Source organism: Stenella coeruleoalba (assembly GCF_951394435.1).
Source record: "Stenella coeruleoalba genome assembly, chromosome: 14".
Lineage (NCBI taxonomy): Eukaryota > Metazoa > Chordata > Mammalia > Artiodactyla > Delphinidae > Stenella > Stenella coeruleoalba.
Genome location: NC_137160.1, coordinates 12,866,898 through 12,886,871, shown reverse-complemented (window position 1 = coordinate 12,886,871; position 19,974 = coordinate 12,866,898). Strand labels below are relative to the sequence as shown.

Genomic DNA, 19,974 nt, shown 5'->3' with positions numbered 1-19,974 from the left:
TCAGCTACCCCAGGCTCAGGCCCTCCTCCTTGCCACCAAGGGAGTCACCTTGCCAGGTTTCAAGGGCCTCATTTGTGACAGGAAGAGAAAGCCCCCACCTGTCCTCTGAAGGCCCTTTTGGGTCCTAAAGTTCATAACTTGTAGATTCGGGGACTCCATTTTGTGTTTGTGCCTCAAAAGCAGGGAGGAAAGGGGTGACGTAATTGGCAGACTGGGAGAAACAGTCCACCAGGGCCTTCTTGGCTCTCATTAAAAGTCCCAGAGTTGCCATTCCATCTATTCTGGGTGCAATGGAGGCCTGAATCCTACAGCTGGTTACAGTGGAAGACACTGGAAGCCACAGCCCTAACAGGGAAGCTAGGAATGTGCCTGCTATTCTAGGCATCAACAGAAACAAGACCTTCAAGGCACCAGAAATGAGACTCCCGGCAGGGTTCCTAAAGTTCCCAGTATCCATTCCTGCTTAGGACTCCATGCAACAGCGGTTTAGGACTACAGTTCAAATGGAATGAAAGCCGCATTTCAATAACGCGAAGATGATTTTGTGAAAAACTAACGGACACCTTCCCTGGATGTATCCTGCTTATCACTCATAAATAACATTCATTAGTGGTAACTTTCAATGATATGTTAATACATCAACCAAAGGAATCATACGGGCTTTTTTCGTCCCTCTTCTGTGGATTACAAATCCCTGTGGTACTCAGTGTTATTCCTTTGTGGCCCCTCCAGCACTTCTTGGATCTCCCAGAGCAACCCTTGAACTGAAATTCTCCTCCTTAAGTCTTTCCCAGAATGTCTTCCCACCCTCCCCCCCACCCGACCCAAGAAGCTACAGAGACAATGCCTTCAAGTCATTTTTGGGTTATCAGGCTGCAGAAAATTTGTTTCTCAATCCAGAAGATTGTTGAACTGCTTTTTTTTCTTTTTTTTTTTTTTCATTTCAGATAACTCAAAACTGGTTTGGTTCCATGACATCAACCTTGGCATGTATGAAGAATAAGGAATGAAGACTTTGTCTTATTTGGAACCAAAAGAGAGGAATCTCCACTTTCTCTGTCTTTTCCATTTTTATTAAGACAGTATTTTTTCCTTTTAGCTGGATGATGTATGCTTTTAACATTCCAGGGGAAAATTGTCAGTGATATGCAAGTCATAATAAAAGAAAATCAAAAGAAGTGCAATTACAAGGGACAGGGAACTGCATCATTTTTAGTACGAAATGCCCAAAGGAAAATCTAATTTTAAAAATTACCAGCACCATATAAAGGAGAAGAGAATATGCAGAAAGATTTGTTATTTTAAAAATTAACTTAATCCTTAATCTTTCTGGCTCTTGGCCTTTTCTCTTTATTTTTAAAGGCCAAAAATTTTCATTTGGTGCTAGATGAGGAGTAAACCTCACACCATTGCAGTGTGATGCTAGGAAGTGGCAAAGGAATCCTCCTAGTCTCTGGTTTGCTGGCTGAAACACAGTAGGACACAAAAAGTGTTATTAAATAAAGAGCAAATGTATATTGAGGATGAAACCATAACTGTCTCTTTCCCATTAATATAACGGTACCTATTAAAAATGGAAACGAGCGCTTTCCTGGTGGCGCAGTGGTTAAGAATCCGCCTGCCAACGCAGGGGACATGGGTTCGAGCCCCAGTCTGGGGGGTCCCACATGATGCGGAGCAACTGAGCCCATGCGCCGCAACTACTGAGCCTGCACTCTAGAGCCCGCGAGCCACAACTGCTGAAGCCTGCGCGCCTAGAGCCCGGGCTCTGCAAGGAGAAGCCACTGCAATGGGAAGCCCGTGCACCACAACAAAGAGTAGCCCCCTGATCGCCGCAACTAGAGAAAGCCCATGCACAGCAACGAAGACCCAATGCAGCCAAAAATAAATAAAATAAAATAAATTTATATATATAAAAAAAGGAAACGAATATTCACGGGGCACACTGCAGTTGATAAAATTCTTCCATATCTATCAACTGGTTTGATCCTCTCATCAAGCCACAGGTAAGTCATGACTCTTGTCACCCTCACTTTACAGATGACCAAGAATAGGTAAATTTTCCAAGGACGCATAGTTAACTGATGGCAGAACCAGGACTCAGACCCAGAATCCTGACATAAAGCATCTTGCCCTTCCACTCTCTCACACGGCCTCCCTGAACGAAGTTATGACTCCCAGCTAAACGCGCTTGCAAAGAGCCAAGATGTCATAAGTTGAATACAGCCACGACCTGCTTATTTATAACAGCTCTGTCTCTTCGAAAAAGTAAAAAGTATGAGGAAAAAAAAATCAAGCTCATTTATAACATAAATGTTGGCTGACATTAGGGGCCTTTGACTTGTTTCTAAGTTGCTTCTCTAACCCAGCGAGATTTAATTCACCACCCTCAACCCATATTAAGAGAAATTGGAATCATTCATATATTCAGAGGGAGAGTCCAAATAATATTGCAATAACACAGCCTTCCTTTAAAAGACTTTTCTTGATGAAGTCTCTGATTTTCCTTTCAGGCATGAAAAATAACACTGTTATTATAGTGGCCTGGCCGAGGGTTAGCAGTGAGGAAAGAAGGAGATGGCACACATAATATTGATTTCTAACCCTTTATCTAATTATTGGTTGGAATCAAATTCAGTGTTTAATGCTATGGCTCTCTACAGTAAGGGTTCTCTTGACATAAGTCTTTTAGATTTGAGGAAATAAGTTTCCGTTGTCCAGACGTGATTTTTCCCTACTTTGCTTGAGTCAGCCTGAAAATGGAAGACACGGAGAGCTGGAAGAAAGATTCTTAAGGGTTCTCTCCTTTTCAAGAGTGGATTCCACAGAAAGCCCTCTGCTCTCACCTTCTAGCAATAGTGGTGGGTGTAGGAGGGCCCAAAGAAAAACAGGAAAGTCACTTTTCTGTCCATTGCACATGGTAATGATTTTTCTTCTTTTATTGCTATGTATATCTGCTCCTTTTTTTCTTCCTTTATCCCTCTTAATTTGCCGTCCTCCCACTTTCTCTTGGCATTTGTCTTTGCTCCCATCTATCTTCTCTCAAGGCATAGTCTCCCTATGCTGTGAAACTATCATTTCTGAGCCTTTCCTGAACTCCCACAGCCTGGCACAAACTCTAGAACCAGACTCTGCTCAGCCGTCTAGTGTTAGGCTAATACACCAACAGTCTCCATGTAGGGATAAAGAGGTGGATTTAGATGGGGCGTCCTAAAAACGCTGAAGCTTAGTGAACAACGTTTTGGAGAACTTCTGGCCGTAAACGTTCCAGGAATGTTGGCATCTGGCATAACATTTACTGCTTAGGAAGGAGTTACCCAGATTGCAAGAATGGAGATGAATTCTCCAACTCCACTGGGCGACTCCGGTCATATTCTTCCAATTTGACAGGCAACACTCTTCAAAGAGTCCTAAGCCATACGTCCACCGAGAAGGCAAACGGGCCTCTTTCATCCTGACTAACCGAGCTCTCATGGTAGCTTCAGTAAACTACTTGAGAAGTCATCTGGGTTTCCTCTTCTGTAATGCAATAAGGGACATTCCCTGCTTCGCTTTCACCTCTCTCATCGCTCAAAGGGAATTTTCCCCCTTCTTGTGCTTTTTCTGTAAATTAGCCTAAAGAGTTGGGTCAAATTAACCTGTTCAGACTTTCCACCAAAATTCCCTTCCCCACAGCGACGGTGTCTGTAGTGACCCTAAGCTACTTCCCCTCGTGGCTCATCCCCTCCCACCACACCAAGCCACCCCCTGCCAGACTGACCGTCTGCCCTGCATTATTTACTAGGCATCAGCTCTGTGAGCAGCACGACCTCAGTTCTGGGGTGGCCTCAAGAGACCATCACCAGTCCACTCGCTCTAGTTGGAGTCCAGTTTATGTGGGAAGCCAAGAGGGAAGACACAAGGAGCCAAGGCCCTAGGTGGCAGAGGGGATGGCACAGACACATGGGCCCTGAGCAGGGTTCCCAGAAAGATGGAACGGGGGGCACAGTTCATGCAAGGTGGCCGGTAGTGAGTGAGGGCCCAGGGTGAGAGTGACAGCACACGCTGGAGGGGGAGGGGACACGTGTACATGAGGAACGCCTGGCTGCATGGCTTTCCAAACAAAATCTCATGGAAAAGATCACTGAAATGAACGTCAGAGCCTATTCCATTTCTGTAGGCCCAACCCAATTTCTCATCCTTCCCAGCCATGTGGATACGTGCTCATTTCCTTGGCAGCCTGAGCTAAAGCTCTTAATGTGATTTGAGTGCCTTAGACATTAGCATGATTATAAATATCAATGTTCACACACAAGCAAGTTGAAACCAAACGCCCCTCGAACACTGGCTCTCTGTGATATGAAGGTTTTCAGTGGTGCCTTGAGCCCTTGGTTGAACGAGCTGGAAAACAGCATAAAATGGGCCCATCAGTGAATTCTCAAGGCCAGGCTCCTACACAGAAGGTAGGAGGCTCAGTAGCTGCTCCCCGCAGATGTAATCTACGGCAGCTGGCCGCACAGCTTCGGACAACAATCTGAGAAATACAAATTCAGAACTTCAAGTAGGGGCTTGGGTGGGAGATAGACTGATCAAAACAGATGGTCTTTACTCCACAGCCAACCTGCAAAACATCCCCTTCATGTTCTCACTGCTTTGTAGAACTTAGGGGAGACTCACTAACGAATAGTTATAAATAGTCATCAAGGACTTTGTTTATCTAACTAAGAGAAAACAGTGTTCAAGATTTTTAAAAACACGCATTTGACACCAAAGCGATGTAACTGCCACGGGCGCAGAAGCAGAGCAAGCAGACTGAGCCTGCTGTTTTGATGTGGTCACTATTTGCTAAACAGAGCTGCCACTTGGCAACACTTTGTGTGCCCAGTTCTAGGTATTTGAAAATTTAAAAACATACCTATTTCAAGAAATTCTAAAATTACAGATTTTGTCATTAATTTGTCAAAACCTTCCCCAAAGTTAGTCCAAAAGCCAGAGATTTTACTGTCAAGTCACGTGAAGGCAGAAGGGATTATGATGACCGAATCTCTTCTTTAATCTCCTAGCGTTTGTGTATCAGCTTTTGTCAACCTAACCGAGCAACTTATCTACAAAGCGCTACTCCTAAATGTTCTTACTGTTAAATAATAAAGTGCATGGGAGGCAAAAAGATAATAACAACTCACGTGCCTACTGTCAGCACCTGCTTTCTCATTGGAAGATATAATTATGTGGGTTTGGTGAAACTGTAGGATACCCGTTGTATCAGGATGGTGGATAGTCAGGTGATAACGCCTCATCATGTCTTCAGTTTTGGAATTTTCTACCTATGTATCCGACCATGGCTCCTTCAGCAGTGGATACAGGAGGCCAGCATACCCATACAGCCTCAGCTCAGAACTGGCATCCAATTTGCTCGCATGAAGAGCCACACTGCCTGGCACTCTCTGTCACCTGAAAAATGATTTCACTTGGCCTCTGATTCTGCCATTCCACTTCCACCCCTTCAGAAGGCAGCTTGATGGAGAGGATGGAGCACAAACATTAGAATAAGACAGAACGGGGCTGGAACCTCAACTCTGCACATTCCCAGCTATGTCAATGAGTTGGATGAGTTCATTGTTCTCCTTTTTTCCCCTGGAATGCTTTAATCTAAGTCGGTAGATGAGGTCTTCAACGTCTCCTAGCCTCCATGTCTTAGTTCATAAAATACAGAAAATAGTTCTAGAGTTGTCATTAGAATAAATGACTTCCGTGAGGCGTGTAGCGCAGGGACGGGTATCAGTCACTGTGACTCCCTTCCACTCTTCTCATCTTTCCATTTAACTGTCAGAGATCTCAATTTCCCCTTCCTTTCTGGGAGGTGAAAGGAAATGCAAATATGAAAATAGCAGTGTGAAAAGCTTGAAGCTGGTAAAGTTCTTTTTGCAGGATTTGTAGTTTTTGATTTGAGGATCTTACTTACTTACATCATTAGTCAAGGAAAGTTCTGGAAAAAACAACTCAAACCAGACTCAATACTTTGGAGCTATCGGATGCAAGCCTGGAAGAGCTCTGGAGTCCGCAGAAGCTATTCCTTCACGACCTCGGTGCAGAAGGGCCAGCCTGTCCTCATCAGGAAGGGATTTCCAACCCAAGAGAAAGAACCTCTGACCTTGTACTAAGCCATGAGGTCCCCATCTGGAATATTCTATGAGAGCCGGCTACTTCAAAAAGCCAATGGCAGGTCCAGAGGGAGATGGACAGCTGACACAGTCAAGGGGAGAAGAACCTTCCATGAGACAATAATATTTAAAAATCAGGTGTGGCCCTGGAAAGGGGAAGCCTGAATGCAGATGCTGGAGATATTCATGAACTCTTAACGGTGCAGAGAAAGGATGAAAATCACTTATTCATCACATACCTGAACCTTCCAACTCTGGGCTACTGGAGTTTAGGGACAAAGTTTAGTTTATGAACAAAGATAATGCAATACTATTCCACACAGATTTATGGAAATGGCTACATACCTCCCCAAGGAGTAGAGACCTCACACCCTTCCTGACTTCAGCTACAACCTTGCTAAGGGGCTCTTAGGCTGTTGGTTCCCAAATCTCTTAATGAGCCTTCAACCCTAATTTAGAATCAAATATATCCACATGTAACTCAGGTACTTCAAACTCAACACACCCCAAAGGGAGCTCATTCAGCTCTCCCCAAATCTGTCTCTAAAAGCCCAGTGAGCTCCCCTGATAGCCTACCACCCAGCTGGAAACCCGGATCCTCAACTTCTCCTCTTCTCCCTCTTCCCTCCCCACCCATACGCCGCCACTGCCACCTCCTGCCTTCAACTCCCTGTGCTACTGGCAGCATCAGCCTGAAACCTCATACCTCCCGCTGACCCCGGCTCACACCACATCCTGGTGCCTCTCAAGACTCTGCTGAAACACCACCTCTTCTGTGAAGCCTTTCTTGACCAAGCCCCATCACCTGCCCACCACACCCACTTCTCATCCTGCCCATCTCTGCTCGCTCCTGAGCTCTCCACTACGCGTCTGCTTCCTCCCCTCGACGGCAGGGCCTGCGTCATCGTCCTCTTTGTCCTCCAGGTTCTAACGGCGCCAGCACCGCGGATAAAAGCTGAGTAAGCATTTGTGGGAGGAATAAGTAAATAAATTGAAATCGAAATGATTTAAACAACACAATCCAAAAAGATGGTGCCACGCTCAAGGATGATGGACTCATGACACATTGTAAGAGTCTCGGGACCGTCTGGAGTTGAAACAGCAGCGTAGTGTGTGGTAGAGTCTAGAGTCCTGAAATGGATTTCTGAGTCGGCTACGTCACAGCTTTAAGACCTTGGCTGAGAGGTCTAATCCCTTTGAGCCTCAGTTTATTCATCTATAAAAAATGAGGGGGTGGCAGCATCGGCTGCAAGGGCTGGGGTGAGAATGCCGTGAGATAACGCTCGCCAAGGGTCCCTCGGAGGGGGCGCCGTGGGCAGGAGGCAGACGTCAGCGCCCTCTCCGTGCATCAGCAGAACTGAGCACAGACCCTGAGGTCTGTGGGGAAACAGCGGGGGCAGAGCATAGCTCCTGCCTCAGTGCTCAAGGGGCGGATGCTCAACTTGAAGAGGCACAATACCCTCGCTGGAAAGGCTGAGAAACCATACGCGAGCCGATACTACAGATGTGTCATGAGGCCGACAACAGCCCCTAGCCAGGTTGGCGTGGGCTGCGCGATGCTTGGAGTGGGGAGGGACGTCTCGGGGGGTTGAGGGTGAGGAGAGACGCCGGTGGAAGAGGAGGGCCTCAGAGACCCAACCTGCTGGGATGGAAGCCTCAGGGCGCCCTGGAGTCCAGGTGAGGGGCTGGCTCAGAAACTGGGGCTGTGGCTGGTGGGCTCTGTCTGCTGCTGTCTGCTGCCCCCTGTTGGTGTGGAGAGGGAAGGGGAGGATGGTGGCTGAGAGGCAGACAGAGAAGGGCAAGCCAGTGAGAGGGGAGGGAAGAAACAGGGAGCAGGCCGTGGAGGTGGGGAAGAGAGCAGGGCCCGTCAGGGTCCACTGCGGCCCTCTCCTCCTTTCTGTCCCTGGAGTGCTTGTCATAGCCTCTCTCTTCTGCCCTCGCTCCCCCCTCCCCATTTTCTCTCTGCAGGTCGGAGGTTCGTCACCTGGGTCTCCCAGGACCCTGGTGTGGACCACTGGTGTGACCCAGGAAGGTGCCCTTAGCGTTCCTGGGCCTCCTGGTCTCACTGCTTGTCTTGCCCGAGGGTATTCCCCAAGTAAGACCAGAAGCCCTTTTGGCCCTGAATGCCCCAGTTAATATTCATGAAGTTTGTTGAGGGAAAAAAAAAAAAGGCTGAGGGGGCAGAAGACGGAGGCGGGGGCCACACAAAAAGGTGAAGGAAGCAAGAGTTAACACCAAGCCCCCTCCGGCAGCAGAGAGGGAGTGTCCCTTGTGGGGAAAATTGCAAATGACTTTTCCCATTCACCTCAGCCCAGTGTTTTCAATTTATAGAATATGACTAGGCTTCGGGACTTAGACCAGATATGTCTTTGCTGGGAGAGGGCATCGTAGGATGTTCAGCAGAGCCCCTGGCCTCCACCCACTAGATTCCAGTGGAAACCCCTGCCTAGTTGGGACAACAGAAACGTCTCCAGACCTTGCCACTGTGCCCTGTCTCGTGAAGCCCTGCCTTAGAGCATTGGGAGGTTGTACCCAAATGCCCGGAGCTGTGCTTCCCCCTGCATCTCGCCCTGACCTGAGTGCTACAAGGATGCTACGCGTCCACCTACCCGTCCACCTGCCACTCAGAAACAGAAACAAGGTCAGGGAATCCCTTTCCAGGTCCTGATTTGGGGGGCCCCCTCTCCTGTTCTGCTCAGGATCTGCAAATCAGTGGACTTCATAACGCCAAGGGGCTCTGCACCCAGAGTGCTGGTCTCTCGATTTCTTGGGTGACCAGAGATGCGAGTCAAAGCGTTTGCCCAGAGGCAGCTCCCTCCGGGCTGGAGGAGTAAACCAGTGGAGACTCTGCCCTCCCTCATCTCCTCCATTTTCTCTCCTCTGAGCTGGCTGCTCTGTGAGAAAAAGACACAGCAGCGGCTCATGTGAGCCCCAGCCCGGGGCCATCCTCCAGCACATGTAGACAGCCAGTCCGGGAGCTAAATAAGAAAGCCTTTACACAAATAAACAATTACGTTAATTGTGGGTCGGACAGTTTTTTTCCTGAGGAACTAAGTACTCAATTGGGGGTTGGCGTCCCCTATCTGGAGAAGACAGAGTGCAAGAAGATGAAGGAAAAGGAGCCAAGTCCCTTTATTTTTTAAGTAAGGAAACTGAGTCCCAGAGAAGTCAAATGTCAGCCAGCATGGCAGCCAGGACCAGACACCTCACGATGCGGAGGGTGGCCCCGGGGAAGGGAGGTCCTCAGGGTGTGTGTCCCCAGTACGTCTGTACCTCGAGAGATGCCTTATCTCATGGAAACCCTGTGCCTGGGGTTGGTCTATAAAATAACACAAGTGACAACTGAACAGAGTCCCCCCAGAGGGGCACCTATGCCTGGCTCTGTGACCCAGTTTTCAATGAAAATTAGTATTAGCTGCTTTTGGCTTTAACCTTGAACTCCAGCTGGCTTTATCTTCTCTCACTTATTATAATCGTAAGGCCATGCACGGTGTAAAGGTCACACCTGGGCTTATATGTCATATGTCATCAAAATACCGTGAAGAGAACACTATGTGGTCTCTATCAGAAGATCGAAAAAAAAGAAGAGCAAGCGGCAGGTCTGGCTTCTAACTCAGGGCGGCTCGGCCCTCCTCGAATACCGAGACGGGCCGGGGCCCACCGTGGCCATCGGAGGTCGTCCAGGCCAAGTACGCACTGTTTATTGACAGAGAGACAAAGAGGCACCTGCCTGGTTTCAGGGTGACCAGGGAGTTTCCAGTCTGGATATGAGAAAACTTTTACACTCTACCAAACATTCTTTTTTCTTTTTTTCAAAAGCCAAAATTAGAAAGAAAACAAACATATTCGGGGCTCAACGTAGCAGGAAAAAGAAACTCAGAAGTCAAGACATTTCATAAGAAAAGCTCCGACTGAGTCTAAACTCACCTGGCCTAGAGTCTAAGGTTCCTGTGATTGGGGTGGGGACAGGCTGTGGCCCCCCGAGGCCTGGGAAGCTAGTTGTCCCCAGACAAGTGCCCAGTTAGGAGGTCCCCCCTGGTTCCCACGCTGCAGGAGAGGATGGGAAGGATGCTGGGGGAGGGAGACAGGCAGAGGGTTCCTGGAGGAGTATTCTTCTTGTCTAACCTAGCGGTGCCTTGAGGTGCGATTAATAAGAGCAACTCAGCAGCGAAGGCACTGAGCCACTGCCCCCCTCTGCCAACGCAGAGATAACCCAATACTGTTTACCTGGCCGCCCAGTGACCCGGCCCTAGGAGGCATCTCGCTAATTAGCATAGTCCCTCTAGCCCGGCCTTGGGACTGGCTGTCACACGCTCTCCCACATTCCAGGCCTCAGTCTGTGCCGGGCTCTCCGAGCCCCCCAGGCAGCCTGCCAGCTGGTCCCCAAAGCTGCGGTGAGACCTGCCTGCCTCCGGGGGCCCTTCCACCTGCGGGCACATCGGACATAAGCCTGTCCCAGCCCCAGGATCCAAGGCCTACATCCATCTTCAAGAAGGCATCCTCTGAAGCAGTGTGGGAAAAAAGCTTTTTCGCTTGAGAATCACCTTGTATTGTACTGACTTGAAAACAGGTCGGTCAGCTTCCATTCAGCCAGGGTGTAACTGGAACTGAAGGGTATCCATTAACACACAAAATGCCAGGAGTATTTTATACCATTCAGGCATTGGTGAGTCATTAGTGCACGTGAGATTCATCAGTTTATAAAAGAGACTGGAGAAATTAATTATTTAAAAGTATGTGACTATCGATTTATACTCACGTTATCTACTTAAAAAAAAGGATCTCAGTCGGGCTCTTCTTCTCCCAAGCAGTGAAAATCAAGTTATCCTCCCTACCGCCTTCTCCAGCCTCTGCTCTAAAGAGAGCTGGGATCAGGCTTATTAAGCAAAGCAGAGGTAGGGCCGAGCAAGTGATTTTCACCAAAATTGCAAAAACACAACTGAAAGAGAACTATTCTTAAGAAAGACTCATGTACCATAAAAGGGGAATTTCCAGAAGCCTCTGATATTAGCAATTTGCTCGTCCATTCCCTTCCTCTCTAGTTTCAAGATGAGATGATGACAGAAAGACTGACTTGTCAGAAAAAAAAAAAAAAAAAACATGAAACTCCGTATACAAACGTGTAAATGGTCACAGTTTACACTTGCGGGAATTTCCACACCTGTTCTGAGTGGCCATGAAGAGGAGAAAAGAGGGAGAGAAAGCAAAGGAAAGGTCTGCCCCCATTCACCCACATCCAGACAGAATCATGAACCCTGTTTTCTTACTTTAAAATAAACAGCACTACTTACTGAGCACATGTCTTATTTTTCTTATGGGGCAAAAATAGGTTTTCCAAAGTAAAAGTTCTGAAACGGATTTTTTTTTTAGAAACAGACATAGCTGGGAATTTTCTGAAGAACGAGTGCAAGTAGGGATGTGTCTCCTTTCACTTTCCATTTTTACATATGCATTTAAGGCCAACGTGCACTGGCTAATTTCAGTAGAATGTTCCAGAGCAGGGGGAAGGACTGCATCTCAGGGCATGGGTGGACAATCATTGGGCATTCACTTTTTATAGGGCCTGGGATATTTGGGACTATGGGGGACTCATATTCAGGAAATAGAAAAAAAATCCAATTAAACAGGGAAATAAGCCAAACAAAAATGGACATCAAGATAAAACACCACATATGAAAACACAGACGCAGGCACAGAAGCAGCTGTAGTTTCTACAAGCTGGGCTGAATCTGCTCACCTTGCAAAGATTTCCCGGACGGCGGTAGGGAGGATGGGGGGGACTGCCCACGACTATTTCTTAGTTTCTACCGGCTGACTCTTAACGTTTCTAAATCCCTTGAATGGAGTCACTTTTAGTTTTTTTTCCAAGCTCAAGCCACTTTATTATTTTAAAACTGTTCATGGGAGTTTAATTTACAGACAGCAAAATGGACACTTCGTGTGTGTGCACAGTGTGATGAATTTTGACAAAAGCCCCTGGAACCCACTCCCCTCTCAAGATATGGAGCCGTTTCCATCCTCCCAGAAAGATCCCTCGAAGCCACTTCGGTTTACAATTATTTGCATCTGAATGTTTTAGCGTGGAGATTATCAGAGCCAAATGTGTGGGAAGCAAAGCCTCCTCATCAATCATCTACTGCAAACACAGGTTGTGAAGGTTCTGAAGATGCTGCGCGAGCCTGCACAGACACGTCTGCAGGGATGGGAGCCTGTAGTAAATGCCAAGGGGCTTTTCAGGGACAAGCACGTGGGCCCCTCTCAGCAGCCCAGCTGGCAACCTGACCGTGCAACTAAGACCCAGTGGGTTTCTTTTCTGATTTTGTTCTTTAGGCATCAGGGTTTACATGTTTAGAAAGAGGGAAGTTGAGGCGGGATAGTCAAATCGACCAAATTCTCAAAGGAGCAAAGGCTCTCTGATGAGGAGGGTTCAACCCAGCTCAGAGCACTCCTTTCCAAAATTCTATTGCAACATCGAAAGAGGAGTTCACATGACCAGGCAAATTAGAAATTTTCTTCACATTTCCTGTTTCCCAAATTTCCGAGGAGACCTTCAGGGAATGTCTGGCCCAGAGGCACACATTCGGGGTGAGGGACAGTGGCTCCACTTTGCTACGACGTCACCCTCCTGGCAAGGCAGGGGCGGGGCTGGGGGGAGAAACGAGGCCAAATGCGCTTCCATTGGGTCCAGGGAACCAAACTTCTGGCAGAGGGGCCAGGAGCAGAAGACCAGATGGGGCAGGCGCCTACACCTCTAGACTTCTGTTTTCTCAGGAAAGGTAGAGCTACTTCACGGATGTCTGAATTGTACATCTTCAAAGGTAAAACAGAATGAAAAAAGTCCCGAATTATGTAGGAAGCAGTTTCTTTTTTTTTTTTTTTTCCTGTTAATCACTTTTCCAAGATGGTGCCGCAAGGTAATCCTTTCTTAAATCTTCCAGCAATCAAAACAATGTGGTCACAGAAGTTTACAACTTTAAAACCTTTCAAAGGTCACCTCCCTGCCGCACACCCTCTCACATTAAGAGCATAACGGATATTTTGAGTCACACATATTGTTCTTTGTTCAATTTGCATTTGGTGAAATCCCTCCTTTGGACCAATTTAGTAAGCAGTGCCTTGGCCTCCCTTGGTGACGGTTCTCTTGTCTTCTCTATTTTCGTGTGTCAAAAAAGTTTAGACTCCCAACGGATAAAATGAAGGTGTAGCCGTTGTCATTTATGCTTTCTTTTGGCTCAGATGGTTTTTCCATCTTGCTTGGGATGGAATTCCTTCTCCTTCACGAGGAACTAAGCCCTTCAAGACCCAGCTGAAGTTCATGTGCTCCATGATGCTCCTGGACTTCCTCTCCTTGGCCCTTCCCTACCTGACCTTTCGCTGAACTGACATACTTCTCCATATTTCAGGCTCACATGGCCTGGTCTCCACCACTAGACTGTGTTACTGAAGGCCTGCATCAAGAGTCCTCGTGCCAATTACAGAGTGAGATGGTGAGAGAAAGACTGTCTAAATGGGGAATTGACCCCAAGCACCCACTGCTCCAATGCAGGGGCTCCCACTGATGGAGAGTCTCACCTCCAAATACAACACGCGGCAAAGAGCTCTCAGGCCCGGGACGCACGCTTCCCAGCAGATGCGCTGTGCACGCCAGCTGTCACGGGAGGCCCGAGTGCTCACTCCCCCAGCTCCATGTGTGAGCCAACGGTGCTTGGCTTTGAGAAACATCTTTCTTTCTCTATGAGTAATTTAAAAGTGACTCATGCTTAGCTTCACCAGCCGGTCCATGTGACCCGCAGTGCTGGTTGAGTGTATCTATAGATGTGTAAACCAAAGCAGTTCTTAGAACACAGATTTCCCCCCTCCCACGTGCTGTTTATTTCCCTCCACTTCACAGGGGCCGAGCGATGATGCAGACGAGCTGCCGGGGACCGCCTGCCCCTTACTCAAGCCTGGAATGGGCCCATGATGCAGAACCAAAGCACAGCGTCCAACAAGGGAAAATAAGAGACCAGTGGAGGAAAGGGACAGGCAGACGAGCTAATACATTTCTTTCGTATGAGTGGATGATCAAGGAGCTCTGAGAAAAACTCATAAACATCTAATACAATGGGGACTCATCTAAACAAAAACCACCGCGTCTCTTTCTGTTCCAGTGGAGGTTCAGATGTAAAGAGGTAGAACTCGCACCCTCACCGCCTCCAAACAGCCCACCACTTCATTTCCTAAAACAGAAAAACATTCCTGGGATGTGTTGTGCTTGGACTGGATAACTCACATATAGTAAAATGTTTTAATTTCCCCAGCTTGTCTTCACTCCTCTGCCACTGGAGAAGCGCAGGGCCCAGCTTGGGGACACTGCTGCTGCAGGAAGGACGTCGGGTGACACAGCTGCCGAGCGCACCAGGTAGTGGTTCCTACCTCCTTCTCACTTCCTTTTTTCTATTAAACCAAATCTAAAAACTCATTTGCCTGCTTTGTGAAGACCTCCATAGTCTGGCCTCTCTCACTGTATTTTCCGGCGCTATGTTAACTGTGCAACGTATCCGCGGCTACAGCCTGGGAGTGTCTTCACTGCTTCTCCAATGAGCTGAATCGGTCCCACCCCAGAGCCTCACCCACTCCCTCTGACCTCCCAACACCCTTCATCAGCACCCTCCATCTCTCCCACCCCATGGCACCTTGTTACCTCCATCACCTGAGTCTTCACCCAGTCCTCAACCTCAGCTCATCCCACCTGAAAACCTTCCACGGAGCCTGGCTGGACCATTCCAGCTGTCTTAGCATCTACGTCTCCTGAACTCCTCCCATATTTCATTTTGTCTGCCCTCCAGTTTTATTTTGCTACTTGATATACGATAGTCATGCTTCTCCAGTTGGACCGCAAATTCTTTGGGGAGGGAAATCACATATCTCATTCCCATTTATCCCCACAGTACCGAGCCCCACAGCAAGGGGCAACGTGAACTTCCCAGTTAGAAGAAATATTTTATTTTTGCCAAAAAGGTGTTGTATGCAAGGTCTAACCAAACTTTTAGTTCTCTGTTCAATGTGACTGCATGCCAGCTGAAAGAGAAACTTTACTACTCATCCTAGTTGGAGGCTATGTGGAGACAAATAAATATTTTGTTGAATTTTCAACAAAATGACAAACATGGGCAGTAACAGGCATTTACAGCGCACTATGTTCGAGCATGGGTTTAAGCATCTGACAAACATCAATTCATCTGAACCTCATACTCATGCAGTAGGTACTGTTATTAACCCCACTTCTCACAGGAGGAGACTGAGGCAGAACAGGTAACTTGTCCAAAGCCACATGGTTAGAAAGTGCTGGATTCAAGCTCAGCTCATGTGGCCTCAGGCTGTGCTCTTAGGTGCTATGCTGTCCTCCTATTAACAGGTGCGTTTTAGGTATCCATCTTCTACAGGGCCTTCTTGTCCCAGTTAGGTATACTAAAAACTGTCATCACTCAAGTCCAACGTAAACAGAACTGATGGTTAAACGTCATCTTGCACGGAAACTTCAAAAAGAAGTATGGCTATGTGGGAGCTAAATAAATAGCATCTTTAAAGTGAAGGGTATAAAATCTGCCAGTCTATCCCGGGGACCCCACAGAATGGCACTGACCACGCTCAGCAGAAATTCCAGGTTCAAACCTCTGGGCAACCTTGAGGTAGAATCCCCTTCAGACCAATGTTACTATACACCCAACAGCATCTTCCCAAATCCTTAATTTCTCAACGTAAAGAAACCTAATACAATCCAAATCACAGCTGCAGTTAGATCTGTTTACTGTATTTTAAATATGATCTTGCAGACCCACACACGGCATTCTTGAACACATCAGATTAGGTACAAGAAGAAAATCCTCATCCTGGTGGTCAAATCATAGCAGGAAATGATGCCACCAGCAATTATTCATATATTAGCAGTTGCTTAAGTACCATAAGGCTTTTAGGGGAAAAGATTGTGAGCCAGTGGTTGGAAATGAAGCCCCATTATTAATGTAGTCAAGCTATTCAGCTGGATTCAATAAAATACAAAGCCCTGCCCAGACCAGTGTCTGTAGTAGAAGATGCTAAGAGCTATTTTTTAAAAATCTGGTTTTATTGAATCCAGGCTTTATACACAGCATTCCTTCTTCCCGAATGGCTGAAGAATCATCCCATGCATTTTAAGCCATTTGAGAGGAAATAGACTTAAGCTGTGTCAGGAAAGCACAGTTAGATTTAAGGAGAGAACTTCATAATATTCAAGGTGATAGAAACCTTGGTAGCCGCTGGATATGCTGTCAAAACAGGCTGTGAAGTCCTCTTTTATCAACTCAGTTCAGGTTAAAAACCATTCCTGGGGGCTTCCCTGGTGGCGCAGTGTTTGAGAGTCCGCCTGCCGATGCAGGGGACGCGGGTTCGTGCCCCGGTCCGGGAAGATCCCACATGCCGCGGAGCGGCTGGGCCCGTGAGCCGTGGCCGCTGAGCCTGCGCATCCGAGGCCTGTGCTCCGCAACGGGAGAGGCCGCAGCAGTGAGAGGCCCGCGTACCGCAAAAACAAAAACAAACAAACAAACAAAAAAACGATTCCTGGGAACCTACTATGTGCCAGGCCCCTTGTAGGCCCTGCAAGCCCTGAGCATCCCAAGATGAACAAACTCTAAGCCCTGCTCACGAGGAAGTTACAACCCAGGGGAGAAGACAGGAGTTCGGGGCTGACCAGTGCTGGGAGACGTCGTCTCGTTGGGATGAATGTGTTTGGTATAACTCCGTCTGTCCTTCTCCCTGGACTTGCCGCTGTCACTTTTTATGTCTCTGGCTCTATATTCATTGTTTTGGGACAGTTTTGTCCCCAGCTCCCAGGCCCCAAGCCTCAGACCTCCCGGGTCTGGGTAGCCCACAGGGCACCATCTGTGTTTATCCCTCCAACCACATCCTCGGCCACCTGCTACCCCTGCCTCTACTGCCCTGCTCAGTGGCCCTGTTCACACTGGCCAGTAATGCTGGGACACCTTTCTGATCCCAAATCTCTCTCATTCTTGTGGGCTGTACACCTGAAAAGAAACCACGGGAATAATTTACTCCTTGGGTGAAGGCATCAGGCCCAGGTGTTTCACATTCACCTGCTCGACAAACATTTACTGAATGCCAAGAGCCAGGTACCGATGGGGAGAAAAGAAAGATTAGGTAAGACTCTGTCCTCGAGGACCTTTGGATCTAATAAAGGAATAAAAAAGACCTCAGCCCAGGGGAAAGTGCAAATAACAAACAAACTACAAGACAAGGTTAAAAAATAAGAGATGACTCCCAGGGAAGGTCTAATTGGACCAGTTATCAAATGAACAGAGTTCTTGCACCAGATCTCCTGCCAAGCTACGCTCTCTACCTTAGAGCAAGCCCGTTGCCTTTTTGTTAAACCATGGGCCTTAATCCCATATCAGTTATGGTCAGGGTTGCAGGCCCACAAGACACAAAGCCTGGCCCCCGGCTGTGAGAAAGCTGCTGGCTGCCCTCCCCAGAAGGGACCATGGGGGTGACAGCCGCTCAGGGCTTTACAGACTGCCCAGTATGATGCCCCAGACAGACAGTCACTGGGACAGAGGGACATAAGGGGGTGCTAAGGAGAGGAGAGACGGCTCCAAGGGAAGGAGAAGGATACTCTGCAGAGAAGGAGAAACTTGGCCAACCAAACCTTGTATTGAGGCTTGAACGATGAGAGGGTTTGGATTTGGGGAAAAGGAAGGAGAGTCACCCAGACAGATTAGCTGCTAGGAGCCCTGGGGGCAGGGGGAGGGATCATACATGCGTATCCTTGACTGGCTCGGCGACACGATCTCGGGCATATAGGGTCACAGTGATGTCCCCACCATCACACTGTCACTTCTCATTCTCCTAGACCCTCCCCCCAAGTCATGCCACACCCCCAGCCCTGATTCTTCCTCAGTTCCTTTCATGTTCCAATGGTACTGATGATGTCCCTTGCCAGGTCACAGGACTTCCCAGCAAACCTGAACTTCCAGCTGACCTTTGCTTCATTTCCCTCGACTTCCCACGATGGCATTGGAGCTGGTCCTTTCACTCCCATGCCTCTGTTAGCCGTCGTGTGTCAAAGGCAGAGTGTCAGAGAAAACAGAACATACTCAACAATAGAAAACGCAGACAAAACTCACTGGCGGAAGACATTTGTAGAAGGTACTCTCACAGTCACTGGCCGAGAGGATACCTTACCGTTTGTCACACCAGCTCTCACTGGCTGAGACCACACAACAGAACTGTGGAAAACGTATACATATATAAACAATGAGCTCTAACGAAATACATTTGGGAGAAAATTATTGCGGAGAGAAACCTTACATAATGAATTGGTATTCCTTAGAAAGGTGTTAAATGGGGTTAAGTATTAACAAACCCTTCCAACACCAGGCAGATTATATATATAATCGTATTGACTTTGAGTGTGATAGCTAACCGCTAACTGAGGGGAAATAGGCCATCAGGTTAAGTTCGGGTAGGAAAACGTCGATGATTATAGCATTAGGAATGACGCACTCCTTAAAGGATAGAAGTTTATGTATCACATTGGTTGACCTACCTACCTCCATCTCTTCATTCGTTCGTTCGTTCCTTCCTTCCTTCCTTCTTTCCTCCCTCCCTCCCTCCCTTCTTTCCTTGGAGCTAGGCACTGGGCTAAATGCTGAGACTAACGAGGAGAGTAAGATATGATCTCTGCCTTACAGGGCTCACATTCCAGCTAGGGAGACCAACAGCTACCCCGTTCTAATGTTGCCACACCGTAAGGTGCTATGATAGAGGCATGTGGGAAATGCTTCAGGAGCATGGCAGAAGGTGGCATCTGCTTTGAATGGGTTTCAGTGGACTCCCTGGCAAATAATTCTGTAATAAATATTTCTCTTATGTCTCATTGCTAGGGGTTTAGCTGTCTTTCACAATCACCTATTCCCACTCTTTCTCTTCTTCTGTCTCTCCCTCTCTGTCTTCCTTCTTCCATCATCTATTTATCTACCTCTCTCCACCCATCATCTATATCTATCTATCATCTATCTATCTACCTACCCATCCATCCATCCATCCATCTATAACATTTTAAATCATGTAACTTTCTAAGATAGGCTCTTATCCTTGCTGCAAGGACAGCCTAGCTACCGAAGATCATTTTGCTAAACTGAAAGTTGACAAAGGGAGTCTGGAGTTCCTTCTCCTAAAGGCAGCCAGGCTGACTAGAGGACATTTCAAGGGCTCCTCTATGTCCTTGTTTCCTCTGTTTCCAAGAGCCTCTAAGTGTCCTTAGACCATGAGCAGCTGCTTACCCTTTCAGCACTGGGACCGGCTGCCCAGGCCAAAAGCTGAGCTGAGAAACGGCAGCCCTGGAGGGTCTGTTTCCATATTCTTAGAGGTCACTGTTGCAGCTGGCTGCTGTTCTAATAAAGGCTGCCAACGCTGCATTAAGAGTCACACCTGGGTTACAGTCATTCCTAGCTGACATCTAGAGCCAAAAATCCACGAGATGCTTGGACTCAGAATCTTGTTATGCAGCTTGCATTTTCTAATGCCTTAAAGCTTCTGATCTGTTTCCAGTTGGAAGGAAATGGAGACTGCTCCATTCGCTGGTAAATTAATTCGGCCTCTGTAGCATTAATTTCCACAGGTTCCCTCATCTTCTGTTAAGTATAAAGTCTTCCTGGGATAGCAGGGCTTTTTGGGTGGTCTGCATATCCATGGGAAGAGGAAAGGAAATCCGAGGGTGGTATCTAGAGACACTGTTGGCCAGTGGTTACTGCACTTTCTTGACTGCATCCAAACCAAAGGGGCTGGTCACCCTCAACAG

The 19,974-nt window shown here is 47.6% G+C and overlaps 1 protein-coding gene and 1 long non-coding RNA gene across 4 annotated transcripts in view; one reads left to right on the top strand and one right to left on the bottom strand.

The window, feature by feature from the left end:
* Positions 1–14,766, top strand: part of LOC307197415 — a 154,881-nt gene extending 140,115 nt beyond the window's left edge. Inside the window, exon 4 of the long non-coding RNA XR_013831402.1 lies at positions 948–14,766. This is a non-coding gene — a long non-coding RNA (uncharacterized lncRNA). The remainder of the gene's footprint in view (positions 1–947) is intronic.
* BCL2 (BCL2 apoptosis regulator) overlaps positions 1–19,974 on the bottom strand; it is a 183,078-nt gene that overhangs the window by 23,230 nt on the left and 139,874 nt on the right. The window lies entirely within an intron of this gene.